General features: G+C 39.4%; 1 protein-coding gene across 3 annotated transcripts in view; it reads right to left on the reverse strand.

Moving 5' to 3' along the window:
• Window positions 1–15,581, reverse strand: part of cntn4 (contactin 4) — a 172,476-nt gene extending 156,895 nt beyond the window's left edge. For 2 of the 3 annotated variants that reach the window (XM_024426801.2, XM_024426798.2), the window contains exon 1: window positions 15,281–15,581. The gene's annotated coding sequence lies outside the window, so the exon portion shown is untranslated. Of the gene's footprint in view, window positions 1–14,981; window positions 15,144–15,280 lie in introns of those variants that run through there. The other variant, XM_024426799.2, reaches the window with a different exon arrangement.
• Between the last annotated feature and the right edge of the window lie 1,033 nt (window positions 15,582–16,614).

Below are 16,614 nucleotides of genomic sequence, written 5' to 3' on the forward strand. Positions count from 1 at the left end.
TAATCAATGGCGATAAATGTAGTAACTTATACTTGAATAACTTTTTAAAAAATGTATTCATATATATTTTTTTAATTTTTATATATGTGTCCATATTGTCCATGCGTTTCTAGTGGATAGACCATATGGTTCAAGAGAAAATAACAGAATTCATGGAAAAAACATCAATTAACTCTTCCAACTATTGACTTTTTTCACGATTGCCACCAGTTTGGTGCCAAAACAACAACAAAGACATTGGCATAAAATAAATAAAAGTCTGTAAAAAAAAATATAAAGAATATTTCATGCTGAAACCCTCATACTTAACACAGATGGTTGGTGGTTTATATTTAGGATAATGTTTTTCAGCTTTGTCATATATGTTGTTATTTAAAAATCTATGTATTTTAGTTTTGATATGTTTTACATGTGATAAGGCCACACAGAGGGCCCGAGATAATTACAGACACCTGTGATAATCTGAAGTAGCCAAAAGTGCCACTAGACATCGTGACAAATTATATAAAATCCTTTAAAGTTACCAAACTTCTGGTAGTTTACTGTTAAACTTAGAATCTTTTCAGTAATATACCCTCCCTTTGCGACCTTATGTATACACAAAAAAAGCTGACTAAATATTGGCACGATGGAGAAATCAAGCTAATAATGGATGTTACATGAAATGGACAAGCTTTTTGTGGAGAATGTCTGTGAGTTACCATGGATAGCCATTTTGAAGAAAATACTTGGCTGAACACAACAACGATAATAATATGAAAAAGTCATTTCAATTCTTACTTTAGACAGCGAAAAATGACCGCTATGGATGATACACCCTCCGTTATGGATGTTACAGAGTCTGAAATAGACATTCTAATCTTAAAGATGCCTTGGACCAAAATCTATCATAACACATTTGTTGTCATTTGGAATGTTTTAAAAATGCCCGCAGAAGGTATAGTACCACAGGATTGCATAATTATAGCCTGAATAGTACACACGACCAGTTGTCACACCCAATAGGAATTTATTTTCTCTCTTTATATGTTATGTGCTGAAAGTATTCCCACCTCTTGACTTTATCCGCATTTTGTTGTATTTTTTATCCTGCATTTGGCCTACACACAATACCCCATAATATCAAAGTCAATTTATGAAAGTGATCTATACGGTTCAGGAACATAAACATTATTTTAAAAGCATGGGAACCGGTTAATAACGTTATTTTCCATTCCGAGCATTTCTGACCCACAAAACAATGCAACACAGGTCCTATAAAAAGCACTTACTCTGTCTAAAAAACATTTTCCAGTGTCTGCCTGACAACTGAAAATCTTTGCCAGTGTGTGTGCATGTAGGCTATCTGCCCCTCCCCATCCGAAGCTACTGGAGCCTACTGACGTTACAAGCGTGATTCAGAAATTAGGAAGAGAAATCTTTTATTTGAGAAGACTATGGATTAATTTTTTTTGACTGCAAGTTAAGGATACAATAGTTATCACATTTCACATTGAGTTAACAAAACAAAAGGTACAATGTGTTTTTATTTAAATTATTGTGCCGCTCTGCACACACAAGCTTGTTAGCTTGCTAGCTAGCTAGCTCTGGTCCAACGTTAAGCCAACTCTCGGAAGTTCAAAGACATTCAAAGTTCCTTGATAGAATTCCAATTAGCTCATTCATCCCCCCTCCTCTCCCCTGTAACTTTTCCCCAGGTCGTTGCTGTAAATGAGAATGTGTTCTCAGTCAAGTTACCTGGTAAAATAAGGGTTAAATAAAAATGATTAAGTACAGATAGAAGCTGCTCCTCTTTAGGTATAATTCTGTGGGCTTAATTCAGATAATGCATATCATCACAAGCGGTAGGTAGCTTAGTGGTTAGAGTGTTAGGACAGTAACCAAAAGGTTGCTGGATCAAATCCCCAAGTTAAATAAAGGTAAAATAAAAAAAGCCTCCTCCTTCACCCTCTCTTGTTGTCTCTCCACCCTTAAAATTCCAGTTCTGTCTTGCGCCCCACACACTCCATTACATTGGACAGACAAGTTCATAGCAAGCTGCTCTGTCTGCAGTGATTGGTGAAGTAATTTATTGTCGAGCTCAATGTAAAAACATGTAGTTTTCAGAGGTTTAAAATGGAACAGAAAGGAACAATATAAACCATTACTTATTGGGAGATTCGAAGCAGTTCAGAACTTTATTTTGCTGGTCGAAACAGTGGAACAGAAATTTTAAAAAATAACGATTGTGTTTCAAATATTAAAATATTTGTAAAAAGCAGTTGCTTTCTCAGATCTGTATTCAAATAGTTAACAAAGTAGTTAGTTCTGAGATCTGTATTCAAATAGTTTTGAAAAGTTGTCCCTTTTTTTTACCCCTTTTTCATAAATTGGTCGTTACGAGGCTTGTCCCATCGCTGCAACTCCCATACGGACTCGGGAGAGAGCCATTCGTCCTCTGAAACACGACCCTGCCAAGCCACACTGCTCGCTGAACCCGGAAGCCAGCCGAACCAATGCGTTGGAGGAAACGCTGTGCAACTGGCGTCACGAGTCAGCGTGCATGCGCTCGGGCCCACCACAAGGAGTCGCTAGAGCACGATGGGACAAACCCTCTCCTAACCCAGACAATTGTGCACTGCCTAATTGACCCTGGGATCGAACTGTAGTCTGTAGTGATGCCTCTACTACTGTGATGCAGTGCCTTAGACTGCTGCACCCCTCGGGAGGCCTCAAAGTAGTCACTTTCTTCTTCTTTTTTCCACAAAGCATAGTTAAAACTATAGCTAAGCCCATAGTTATAGTTATTCCAGGCCTACTTGTAAAAATGTAAAGAAACTACTACATGGCTCACAATGTATGGCTATCAACCTCGGAAAATACATATACCTACATTCTCCTTCTCATGGTTCTTTGTATTAGGATGTAACCAAGCTAAGGTAAACTATGGCGACGGTGAAACACTTCATGTCTGTGAGAATCTCGTAATACTCTGTCTGGAACCAGTGTGTTGCCTTGGTTTTGACTTGTTGTATAACCACCATAATGAACATCAGAACAAAGGAGCAGACAGTTTAGAGCTAAAACACAGCACCCAAATCCCATTCTTCGCCTTATAAGCTAGTGTTTCATGCAGCAAGCGTTTCATGAGTGTCAAATCGAATAATCCTAAAGCGGTGCAGCCTCTGCCAGCTCGGAGCACAATAAACAGAGACACTACGATAAAACTGCTCAACTATCAAGATGTCCAAGAGTGCTGTTGATGATACAATTGCTGTACTGTTTAAAGAGATAAGACATGATTCAAGAAGCCTGTATTAATCACTTCTCAAATCAACCAAACCAATTCCCATTCGTATGCATGTGATTTAGTAGCCAACTCCCCTGAACTATCGTTGCAGTGCCATGCTATGCCAGACATATGGCATGGCAGCCATGGTCCGAGAGATTGGCTCAAGCACTAACATCTCTGAAACTAGGCTACAACATCAGTGCCTCATATCACTAACAGAATGGTACCATCATTATCTGTTCCCTGATAAAAAGGACCAGCTGAAACACAGTGGGTGGTGACTAGATGTTGGCAGTGGACAGTTAAGGCTCGTAGACCATCCAGGGTGATATTACAGGCTTCATTACTTACATCATCATGTCTCTCAATCCCCTACTCACGGTGGTGTCGCGCACCAGCTGGATTACAATAGAATGTGTTTCCTCATTATAAAACCCAATAAAGGCTGAACAACTGGAGTCGTGCGCAGTAATTCAACTCCATATAATGGGGTCAAAGAACGCAGCGTTACCCTTTCTGTGAAGTCGAGAACACAGCATCAACATCAACACCCCAAACCATCCTTGACATGGATGCTTGAATTTCCTTGTAGGAAATACAGCGAAAAGAAAGAGTATTTCACACAATGACAATTGTGCCAGCGCTCCCTTATAAAATAGATATTCATCTCAACATGATTCACATGGATAAATAACGAATATAAGGAAAAAGAATAGTTGCATTCAGAGGAAATTGAATAACATCCAAGGCTCACTGGTACAGTACATCATAACTCGCCTGCCATACAGGACAGTATATGGACATTTCCATTGATAAAATAACTGAATGAAACAGACTATTTGGATTCTTCAAGATGGTTTAAAGCGATCGTTAGGGATTTTGGCTATTTGAATCTACTTCCCCAGAGTCAGATGAACCTGTGGATACCATTTTTATGTATCCGTGTCCTGTGTGAAGGAAGTTAGAGGTAGTTTCACAGGCCAAATGCTAACTAGCTTAAAATGGTATCCACAAGTTCATATGACTCTGGCTTCATTGCCAAAATCTCGAACTATCCCTTTAAATTGCTGACCTTTTTAACATGGCAAGCAGAGAAGAGACTTTTCATAATCTGCTGTGATTGATGTGTATTTGACAGCAGATAATTCATGGCGTGCGTCTTTGTACACTTGTAAGGCAGACTAGATAACTCTGCTCGCTGCATACACAGTACTCTATAGTGGATTGTATACACATGAACTAAGCCATTCTGGTGGCATACTTCCTTTGAATATAGCTGTCAATTATTTCACCTCGTGAGTCATATTTTCCTGCTTTTCTAGCATGGATAGTGTGTCCACCAGTGTGCTCCTGGGTAGCGTTTTAACACTGAATAAACATTTTCATATAATTCTTAGCCTGTTCTGCCCTTTCAGCTGATGTTCTGTCCGTCACACAGGTAAGTCCCCATGTTTAAAATGCACCAGAGAGAGGAAGGACTCCCTTATTGCTGAATCGCAGCTCTTGGAGGTCATTATTTTGCTATTTGCATGTAGCTTTCATAAGCTTTAACAATCCCTTGAAAACATTAGCAAAAAAACATTTACACTTATAAGAACAACAGGGGACATTTTACTATCTGTATAAATGAGAGCAGTACGCGAAGAGTACTTCTGCTGTGCAGTGTCAAACCTTCCAAGAAATGTATGTAATGTATTGTTCTGAATATTCATAATTAAACAAAGGCAGCCATCAGCAGACTGTATGCTTCACAATTACTACATAAATAACACAGGCTTTGGATACAACATACTATTCATAGGATGAATACTAGCAGTATTCATATTCATATGAATTGATACCGTTGCGTTCTTCATAATGAATTGTCTAAAGTCTACAGAATGCCGACTGTTGTGAATCAGGATATTCAAATGGCCTTGTATTTGTTTCTGGTCGAACTTGTTCTATAAGATTGTATTCTATCAAAACAAATTCAATCCACCAGAAACCATAAAACGGTGCCAGAACATTGTGACATTCTGTTGAGTCATCTAGTGATCCCAATTCATCCAACATTTCTTTCATCTCAACTATGTGAAAAGAAAATAACAATGCCTTCTGGGGCATGTTGTTTTTATTAAGCATATTAGTATTCCAATAAATGGTGGGGGAAAGAAGGCTCACAAATCACAGGCCCACCCTATGGGGGGGGGTACCATTTTCCTCTCAAAGATAATTGCAAAATCTGAGAATTTTCCCCAGTGGTACAACGATAACAAAAAGTGTTAAAAGATCAAAATAATTCCCTCATCTTCAATTTAAGTGCATTCTGAAGAAAAAACACAAACCTGCCCCCTTGCTGTGATAGCTTGGAAATGAGTTGTTACAAGCCCCCACATAAAGAGTAGTTAATAATGCAATAGTTCCAATGCTCAGATATTTGCACAAGCTGGTGTTACTCTTATTAGGCCTTCAATCGAATCTGTTCCCAAGGAGGGACCGTATCACACCATGTTTGAGTAAGGAAGTGATGCAGGAACAACACAGTTTTTATCATACCCCAAGGATTGTTGTGCCTCTAAGCCAAAAGCCCACATCTAGCTCTAACATATTTTTTCAACATACCGTAGCTAAAGCACAGGATTGAGGCAATATGAGTGGAATACAGCTAGGGTGTTAACTGAATGACCAAGCAAGAAATACTGCAGGAGATGGAGCTGCCTGGATGTAGAAGATGTTATAATGTACCTACTGTACAAGAGCAAAACCAATTCACTATCTCACTTTATCTCCGTACAAATGTACACATATTGGATGTTTAACTAACCTTAATAACTATGTCATTACATTACATACTCACTCTATTTCCAACTTCAAAGTCTGCTAATACCTCAATTCACACAATACTTTTATGGAAAGGTCTGGACAGAATTCTCCTTTTTCCATCCCCTAAAGGCAAGAGGTAAACGGTGGCAGACATGATTTACCATCCTGTAAGAATAGGAGATTTGTTGTATTGAAATCCAATCTACGGTCTGTGAGACCACAACACCTCCAGCTGTAGACTGATCTCTTAGAGCTGACCAAATGCCTCTCAGCAAATAAAAAGCCTTTTAACACAAATTGCCGTTTTTGGCTTTTTCACCTTTTATGAAGAAAAAAACCAGGACAGTGCAGGCAGATGCATTAGGAGGTAGGCTGATTTTAATTGTTGGGTCATTGGGCCATTGAAGTGTTGCTAGCTGGAATATAGTACTTGAGTAAAACGATGAGCTATTGTAGGGCGGGCCAGCCCCCGAAGTGACTGTTATCAACTGTATGCAAAAGGTTTTATTGCCTTCTCGGAAATTCAGCCTTCTCTGTGTTGCTCAGGCCATCCCCCCATTCTGTCACACCTCCGTGAAGCAGATGTTATGTTTCCTTTACATCCTGTAGGTCTGATATCTGATTGGAGGTTATTACTTTACAGTAATACTACCTGCAAAACAACTCAGATATTAAATCTAACATGGCAAAATGGTTATAAAAGGGTCTTAGCTTCTCTTTCTGGTGAGACCTGTGCTAGTGAGATACCTACTCTCTCTCCTCCTCGTGGACTCTTGGAGCCATGCCCTTTCAGGCGATGACTTCTCTCCCTCTGATCATGCCTAGAATAATGCCTTGTAATGCTTGTTAATAATGCTTGGTAACATAAGCTTATGCCTTGTGTGTGAATCATTCATTTTACCATGTCAATTAAATATTTGCTTTTGATATAGACAATTCTTATTCCTTTCTTGACCTTTCTATAACTGTGACTTAACTATAGTATCTTGCATATTTCTAAATCATCTTTCTGGAGTCAGAAAACCATTTAATGGGCTAATTGCTTAGTCTTCTAATGGGTCGTATGTGAGGTATATATAATACAAATATGATAAATATTACCCCACTGGTTCATTCTGGTAAATATGTATTTATTTATTATTATTCTTACGTATTCAAGAATACTGACAGTTCAACAAAGTTCAATGCTAGAGCTGAAGTACAAGTCCTGTCCTGGTCTAAACTTTTCAACAGATGAACCTTTTACTGCAGTGGGCTAAATCAGGGTCACACAGAGTGTTTACTGGTACGTTTTATACAAATCTACTTTCAAACAAAAGTATACCCTCTGATGTAACTGCCATGATGAGATAGATGTTCTTCTTCTTTGTTTTTATGTTTTATTATGCCGCTGTCATACTGTGTTCAACCGTGTTGGATATTGCCTAGCCGTCATGGATATTGCCTAGCCGTCATGGATATTGCCTAGGACCACAATGGAAATAAGTCCCAGACTTTATTGTGTGTTATTCTCGATGATTTTACTCATGTGCATGTATGGCTTTTCAAGTTCTATGTGTGCTCGTTTTTTTTTAGATGGTCAAATGAATATACTAAAGTCAACTAAAATGCACCTCACACACATGGTTATAGGCTTTAAAACAAGAGATATAAAGTTAAAATGTATTACATTTTGAGTTTGCATCCCAATATTACAGTATATATATATATATATATATATATATATATATATATATATATATATACATATATACAGTATATATAAGTCAGAAGTTTACATATACCTTAGCCAAATACATTCAAACTCAGTTTTTCACAATTCCTGACATTTAAAAGAAAAGAAATCCCTGTCTTGTGTCAGTTAGGATCACCACTTTATTTTAAGAATGTGAAATGTCAGAATAATAGTAGAGAGAATTATTTATTTCAGATTTTATTTCTTTCATCACATTCCCAGTGGGTCAGAAGTTTACATACACTCAATTAGTATTTGGTAGAATTGCCTTTAAATTGTTAAACTTGGGTCAAATGTTTTGGATAAGCCTTCCACAAGCTTCCCACAATAAGTTGGGTGAATTTTGGCCCAATCCTCCTGACAGATCTGGTGTAACTGAGTCAGGTTTGTAAGGCCTCCTTGCTCGCACACGCTTTTTCAGTTCTGCCCACAAATGTTCTATAGGCTTGAGGTCAGGATTTTGTGATGGCCACTTCAGTACCTTGACTTTGTTGTCCTTAAGCCATTTTGCCACAACTTTGGAAGTATGCTTGGGGTCATTGTCCATTTGGAAGACCCATTAGCGACAAAGCTTGAACTTCCTGACTGATGTCTTGAGATGTTGCTTCAATATATCCACATAATTGTCCTGCCTCTTGATGCCATTTATTTTGTGAAGTGCAACAGTCCCTCCTGCAGCAAAGCACCCCCACAACATGACGCTGCCACCCTCGTTGGGATGGTGTTCTTCGGCCTGCAAGCCTCCCACTTTTTCCTACAAACATAACAATGGTCCTTATGGTCAAACAGTTCTATTTTTGTTTCGTCAGACCAGAGGACATTTCTCCAAAAAGTGAGATCTTTGTCCTCATGTGTAGTTGCAAACTGTAGTCTGGCTTTTTTTGTGGCGGTTTTGGAGCAGTGGCTTCTTCTTTGCCGAGCGGTCTTTCAGGTTATGTCGATATGGGACTCGTTTTACTGTGGATATAGATACTTTTGTATCTTCCAGCATCTTCACAAGGTCCTTTGCTGTTGTTCTGGAATTGATTTGCACTTTTCGCACCAAAGTACTTTCATCTCTAGGAGACAGAAAGCGTCTCCTTTCTGAGCGGTATGACAGCTGCGTGGTCCCATGGTGTTTATACTTGCGTACTATTTTTTGTACAAATGAATATGGTACCTTCAGACGTTTGGAAATTGTTCCTAAGGATGAACCAGACTTGTGGAGATTTTCTTTCTGAGGTCTTGGCTGATTTCATTTGATTGTCCCATGATGTCAAGCAAAGAGGCACTGCATTTGAAATACATCCACAGGTACACCTCCAATTGACTCAAATTATGTCAATTAGCCTATCAGAAGCTTCTAAACCCATGACATCATTTTCTGGAATTTTCCAAGCTGTTTAAAGGCACAGTCAACTTAGTGTATGTACACTTCTGACCCACTGGAATTGTGATACAGTGAGTTATAATTGAAGTAATCTGTCTGTAAACAATTGTTGGAAATGTTACTTGTGTCATGCACAAAGTAGATGTCCTAACCGACTTGCCAAAACTATAGTTTGATAACAAGAAATTTGTGGAGTGGTTGAAAAATGAGTTTTAAAGACTCCAACCTAAGTGTATGTAAACTTCCGACTTCAACTGTATACAGTACATCACAGAAGACTGAAATATAACAAAACCGTTGACACACCGGATTTCCGGCAGTTAAAAAAAAAAAAAATGTTGATGAATTATGAAATGACATAAAAATATGAATAACATTCCATCCATGAGGCCACTAGGTAATTTGACTGCAGGAAAGGTCTACTTCATATCTTTTTTAGATGCATGCTATCTGTCTGCTTGAATTGTCTGCTGGAACAAGATGCTCAATGCTCAATGTATTTTTTTAGCAACGCTGATAGATTTACCACCACGTTACTTGACTTTCGAAATGCTTTCATATAAAAGTGCTGCTCCACAAAAACACCACTGCTGGGTTTTGTGCTGCTGTCAGCTAGTTCATGTTTTTTTTAGAACACATGGAATAAAACATGATGCTGTACAAACAACCAATTTGTGTAGAAGAAGGTCAAAGGGTAAGAGCTGACAGGGATGGACAGTCAGGGAAGTCCTCTTTCTCTGGAAAAAGAAACCCTCTGTTGAAACCCTTTGGTCCCTCAGTCCCACACAGTTCGGTCTAAAAACACTATAAATTAACCATTGGACCTGGCGCTATTACTGGAGAATGGACCTGAGGGGTTGTCTGTGTCAAATGTCTCCCTCAGTTAAAACCCTTCTCAAACAAAACATAGAGTATGATTGATATGGTGATTGATATGGGTATTCAAACATAGAAATGTTCTAGAGTATTCGTATATGGTACATGTCTCTCCGCTATTCCCATTTGCATACATATGGCAAGATTGCTGCCTACACCACTGACAACTCAGCTTGGCAAAAACAATGCCTGCTTCAAAACAATGACTGACACTACACCCAATGATCCCAATGAACAAACAATTTGGCTCCTCGGCGGGCAGAGAACTAGAGAACACCCAGATATGACACAGGAGGTGTGTAAACCGCTGTCTGTGCACTGGCAAAGTAGTATCAGGGGCCTGCAGCCTTCCTTCTCATCCATAATGATGTTATGAAGAATCACACAGCACTGTTTACTTTTTAAAAAACCAGCAGAGAGCAGCAGAAAAGTGGGGCTAAAGAACTGACACAGAGCATTTGTCTTTATTTGCTGCTCTTTGCCCTGTTGTTCTTTAAAGCGCCAGTGTGGCAACAACCTCAGAGGCAAGACCCTTGGACTGCACAGTTATTTGTCATAAAAGTCATTCCCTCACAGTCGTGACGCTCCATAGAAAATACTTAGACTTCATAGTCAACAACTAGGGGACTGCCTAATAGTGCCGCCAAACCTTCCCGGTTTGGTCTGGAGTCCCGTGGAATCACAGCGCTTTTCAACTGAGATTGTACTCACACAGTAGGGACTGTGCAGAGATGAGTGGCTTTCTGGACTATGGCATTGGCTGAGCACTCATGAAAATAAGTGCTGGAGGCATTTCTGGCTCTGTAAATGCAGTCAATATCATAATCAAAGTAGCGGTGTGCAGTAGTACCTAAGGGGTAAAAAAAAAGAGCAAGAACATGAATACACAGGCAACCATAGATCAAAAACTCAAAGCACTGGCTAAAGAGTAAATCAGAGTCCACAGACGCAGAGACATGATAGTCCAGGGTCCCATTGTGACATAGCTACGAGGCTTTGAGACCACCGTCCATGGGGAAATTGATTGAGCCAATGCGGAGAATTCCAAAAGTAAAAAAGTATGAGAGAAAAACATTCTAGAACACTGCTGTGCGTCCGCGTACATGTTTTGGACTCTAATAGACGCTAAAGGCCTATCTATGCAATTGAATGTGCAAAATGATAACATTTCCTGTCACTACTGGGAAGGGCAATATAGGGGAATGACTTGAAATTGAGAAACGTTTCTTTCACGGTGTGATGATAACGCCCATAAAGAACCAGATTATAATTCCAGCACGTTATCAAGCATGAATTTAGGAAAAAAGTCAAAAGATCTATTTTATTTCAACATTTTGACTGATACAGTGTCTCTCAACCGTATTGATACAGCTAAGTGAGTGGGGAGGAGATTTCTGACAAGGCTGCACGGTTACTGGTTAAGAAGGACGGACATATTTGGCTGAACTTCACTGCTGCCCGACTGAATACTGCTCCAATAAGAGATACAAATTTGTTGAAAATGTGAAGAAAATGCTGAAGTGTTCCTTGCATGTGAAACAAGCACAATGCCTCTCTTTTGAACTGAGAGCGTTTGACAGCTCTCTCCAATGCTGAAATAAAGTTACAGTACCTTAATGGACACTCACTTTAGTCGCTTGCTGGGGACACTTATTTTTTTCCAGAAGCATTGCAAAATGTACATGTTTCCCAAAGGTTACTATGGAAAACAAAGATGTCCTTTTCTTTCAAAAGTGTTTCCTGTCCTGGAGGGAGGGAAGAATTGTATACATTAAATAAAAATATCCCCTATGACACATTTTCTCAATACCAGCAGGAACCATCCAATGAAATTTTTATGAAATGTCTCTAAATGTTACTATCCCATAATCTATTTAATGTCACTTCTGCACTACATCACTTCTGACAGGCTGTTGGCCTGCTGCACGCTAACCATTACAGGCCTGTTTTCTACTTCCTGCAAAGCTGCATCTGCCAGGGCACCCGCCAGTCCACAAAGAAACTACAACAATTAACACGCAATGTTTAAACCAACCAACCATATGTCCATGGCAGATCATATAGTTATGCCAGGTAGCCAAGTCATTCCAAACTTGGTTTGTCTCTGCAGGGTGCCTGCCGTGTCCATTGAGCTGCACGGTGCATGTCAGCCTCGGAATTACTTTCATCAAGAACACAGGAACTAGGAGCGGGGGAGGAAGTGGTGAGGATTTCCAACACAGGACTGCCTGGACAATTTGTTCTTGCTATCATGGAATTCATGTTTGAGGAAACCCACTAACGGTTTGATTAAATGTTCTTTCCATGTCATTTCAACAAAAACACATTTGATGTGATGATGTTGAATCAACATGGAAAACTGATTGGACTTGCAACAAGTCATCAATGTCGGGGAATTTCTGACTTTATTCACCCAACTTTTCAACCAAATCCAATGACATGGTGACATGTTTTATTGATTTCCCGTAGAATTTAGGTTAGTTGTCAACTCAACCAAAACTAGACGCTGAAATTAAGTCCGTGCCCAGTGGGAATGCTCTCGATAATGTCCATGTGAAGTGCAAAGGGACAGAGGATCCATTCATAGCTACCAGACCAACCAAATTTACAGCACATCCGTATCTATATCACTCATCTAAAGGACGCTTTTCATCTCCCACAGCAAAGCAGATATCACACTTTATCATATATTCCACATTCAGAGCACACCTAACCAGTAACACAAGTGAACTCACAGAGGACTCTAGGCAGCCGTGGAGAAGGCAGATACAAATATACACTGTAAATAACACATTTGGTCAACCAGTAATTATTTAATATAAGAGCGGACTAAAAAAACAGACAGATGCTCAAATATCTATTATGCATATTAAAAGAGCAGGTTTAGTTGTGCATCTGGCTACAGCGAGTGTGAGTGGACACATCTGTTAGCCACCCATTTAAATCAGATAAGGGCACTGGGCAACAGCAGCAGAGTACCATGAGGCTGATGGACAGATGCTTGGATTAGTCCTGTGTTGATCGCTAGGAAATTATTTTTCAATGTTGGCCGAAGAAAACTTAGGAAGGATGTAAATTTAGGATATTGATCTTGACTTTATTGATATGTTTTGAAGTTTCCTGACTGAACCTATGTCTATTTGCTAAAAGTGTACTTGTATAGCCTGTACAAAATTGAGATAATGTAGAAGAGAAGCCATTGTGGAATATTTCCGTTTGCTTAATCTAGTTGGCTAGACATAGGATACTATGACCGCAATTGCTGGTCAACTACATAATCAGCAAATCCAGGGGGGATTATGATAGGGAGTCAGCGCAAGGGATTAGGCTACCAAACATCTGCACGCACTGATCGGCATGGTGGCACACAGCTACTGACTCATAGAATACATACTTCCAGCAAAACAGCTCCCAAACTAAATCCAACACTCCTGGCAAATCAGTGGCCTCATTTATCAAACACGCATAAATGTCTCACTAAATTCTGGCGTACTTGGAGATTCTAGGATTTGCGTGCGCAATAAATTAGTATGATTTATCAAACTGTCACATGCAACATATCATACTATATTTCTGTGCTTGTGAACGAGTGCTACAACACTGCCTGGTAAATGCCCTCCATTCACCTTTAATGGTAACAAAAATGCTCTCCATTCACCTTTAATGGTAACAAAAATACCCTCATTTGCTGTATGATTTGGAGATGTTGGAAATGGATCAAGACAGCTTCTAAAAGAAAGGGCAACGGCAAATTTGATCACATTTCTGTAGAGGTGTGGTCAGAATGTTTTAATATTTTGCAGTGACATTTTTAAACAAAAAATGCATGAGGCCTATAGCCAGTGCCAAACACTGGGGGTGCATTCTGCAAGATTGATTGTCTATTGAACTATTTTAAAGTAAATACTGTCTACAGCCCAGACTTTTACGCAAAAGACAAATTGTTGTTCAATAATTTTGTTTATCAATACATGATTATGTTTCCTGCCTTGGGATAGGCTCTGAGATTAAATAGGCTGTGATCACGTGCTCCTATCACATAGCAAAACTGTAGCCTACCCATACTGTAAAATATTTTTAAATAGGCTACTGGTCTATTTACTTTCGAGCATGGTGGGCTATTGAATGAGCGATGGATAAATGGTACCCTAATATTCGTTGTGTAGCGGGAATAACCCAGTCATGACAGAAAAGGAGAGATATCCTGCAATATGATTATGATTTAGGCCAATACAGTAAAATAAAATAAATATATTAGGCGTCATGCTGCTATGTGATCTCCTTACCAATGGCAAATGTAAATGTATCTGTTTAATCATTCTGCCTATGTTTTAATATGTTATTAGCCTACCATTATTATAATTGCCTTGCCTCAAACACCTTCATTTCCCCCAACATATTGCTTGCAATACAGTTGCTCAACCAATAGAAGTTGTGGTAAGCATGGTCTGAGATTTGCGTGGACATACGCAGACTTTCCCGTCAAGTTCAAAATGGATAAATACCAACCTTTGTGGGAAAACTGGTGCGCACGCACCTTTGATAAATGAGGCCCCAGATCATTACAACTCCAAGTGGGTTACGCGCGCGCAAAATGAATGGGGGACCCTGTTTATTGATGTAAATATGGGATAACACTAGTAGGATATGGGTTATGAGTTTTCACGGGAAAGTTACAGAGGTGCCTTTTCACCTGCAGTGTGGGCTATACGCCTATACGGGCTTGGGCTACTACAGTTTCCAACACTGATTGAACAATTCCACGTGAATGAAATGCAATTACAAACAAGGCTAAAGCAAATAAATTAACTATTTTGACAATAAAGAGTATATTCGATTGGGACACAGATAACAAGCTATAATAGTCTAGCATTATAATGATAATAGTAATAATAGCCTAATAATAATAATAACAAAATTCTTACCGTATGCGTAATTATCCCTGCAATTTGCATTTCATTTAAATAATCCGTGTTTCGATACTCCTAACAAAATTCTGTACACATACATTCACTGTTGAATCGTGGCGACGCTGTCGGCGGCTGAGTATGCACTATGAATATTCCTCCCTCACTCGAGAGTGCAAGGCATTGTAGGCTATCCCCGACCGAATACATTAAAATAGTAGCCTACTGTATGAATGTCGCTTTCGTTATTTGCAATGTAGGTAAAGAGTGCACAGTTTAACAGGAGCTCCACGCGACCATTATCTAAATATACTTACTGTGATGCATCATTTTCCTTCCTCTAACCCGAGCAGAGCAGGCACACGAGCTGTCCTCGGTGAGGCATTCACTGCACCGAGCATCCAAGCGGAACAGACCCTTCTGGGTAGTCTAAGCGGTCGAGATGTAATAGAGCAATTCTTTCAGCTGGGCTCTAATACAAAATAACTACGCGATCTGTAAAACACTCCAATTCAGCAATACGCGGAAAGTATTGTAAACTAGTACGATTCCCATTGATTAGGAAAGCAGTGCCATGCCATTAGCGCATAAATCATTCTACCTTATCCTACAGTGGCGTGAGCTGGCACAAGAGGGGCTGGGGGCACCTCCCACATACTTAGGACTTGTCTGAGGAAATCTGGTACAATAACTTTAAAGTTCACTGAAGTTATTATAACAGTAGTGTAACTATATTGCCAAGACTGTGATATTAGGCTACCCTATTAGATGAAAGAAAGAACAATTCAAATGTTATGAAGGTATTCTTGTTTCCAAACTACCAACACAATTATGAGTATTGTTAATTTAAAACTTTTTGGGTGGGTTTTTTAAAACATTTTCTATACAATAGTTTCAGTAATAGTGTTTTTAGGGTTTTTGTTCCCTCAATAGTGTCTGAAACCAGCAATCAGGCAGGTAATAACCTGAGGTTTATCCTTCCAGATCAAGGTTTAGTGTCCTCATGCTAAATGTATCAGCCCATAACCCTGGAAAAGGCTACACCCAGAATGCATTAGCTGATCAAATATTTATATCTTCTTAATGAGATCACATCTCACCATCCGGACATTGCATTTTCCATTCAATACCATGAAATCCCCCTCAATTAAGCAGAATTGGCGGATTGAATCGAGATTTAACATTGACAACAATGAGCTGGTTTAAAGGATACAGAGGTGTACCCGGGGAGCAGGAGGTCCATGACGTCAGTTGAAGAACTTTAAGCCTTTAAATCTGCATCTTAATCAATGAACTGATTCTATCGACACCTGTGACTCCCAGTTACCAGTCCATAGACACAAGTCTGTATTGCCAGGAGTATGAAGTCAGTGGTTTGATAATATTTATTGAAGTCTCTCTCTCTCTTTCTCTTTCTCTCTCTTCTCTCTCTCTCTCTCTCTCTCTCTCTCTCTCTCTCTCTCTCTCTCTCTCTCTCTATCTCTTTCTCTCTCTCTCTCTCTCTCTCTCTCTCTCTCTCTCTCTCTCTCTCTCTCTCTCTCTCTCTCTCTCTCTCTCTCTCTTCTCTCTCTCTCTCTCTCTCTCTCTCTCTCTCTCTCTCTCTCTCTCTCTCTCTCTCTCTCTCTCTCTCTCTCTCTCTCTCTCTCTCTCT

This window comes from Oncorhynchus tshawytscha, linkage group LG07 (assembly GCF_018296145.1).
Source record: "Oncorhynchus tshawytscha isolate Ot180627B linkage group LG07, Otsh_v2.0, whole genome shotgun sequence".
Lineage (NCBI taxonomy): Eukaryota > Metazoa > Chordata > Actinopteri > Salmoniformes > Salmonidae > Oncorhynchus > Oncorhynchus tshawytscha.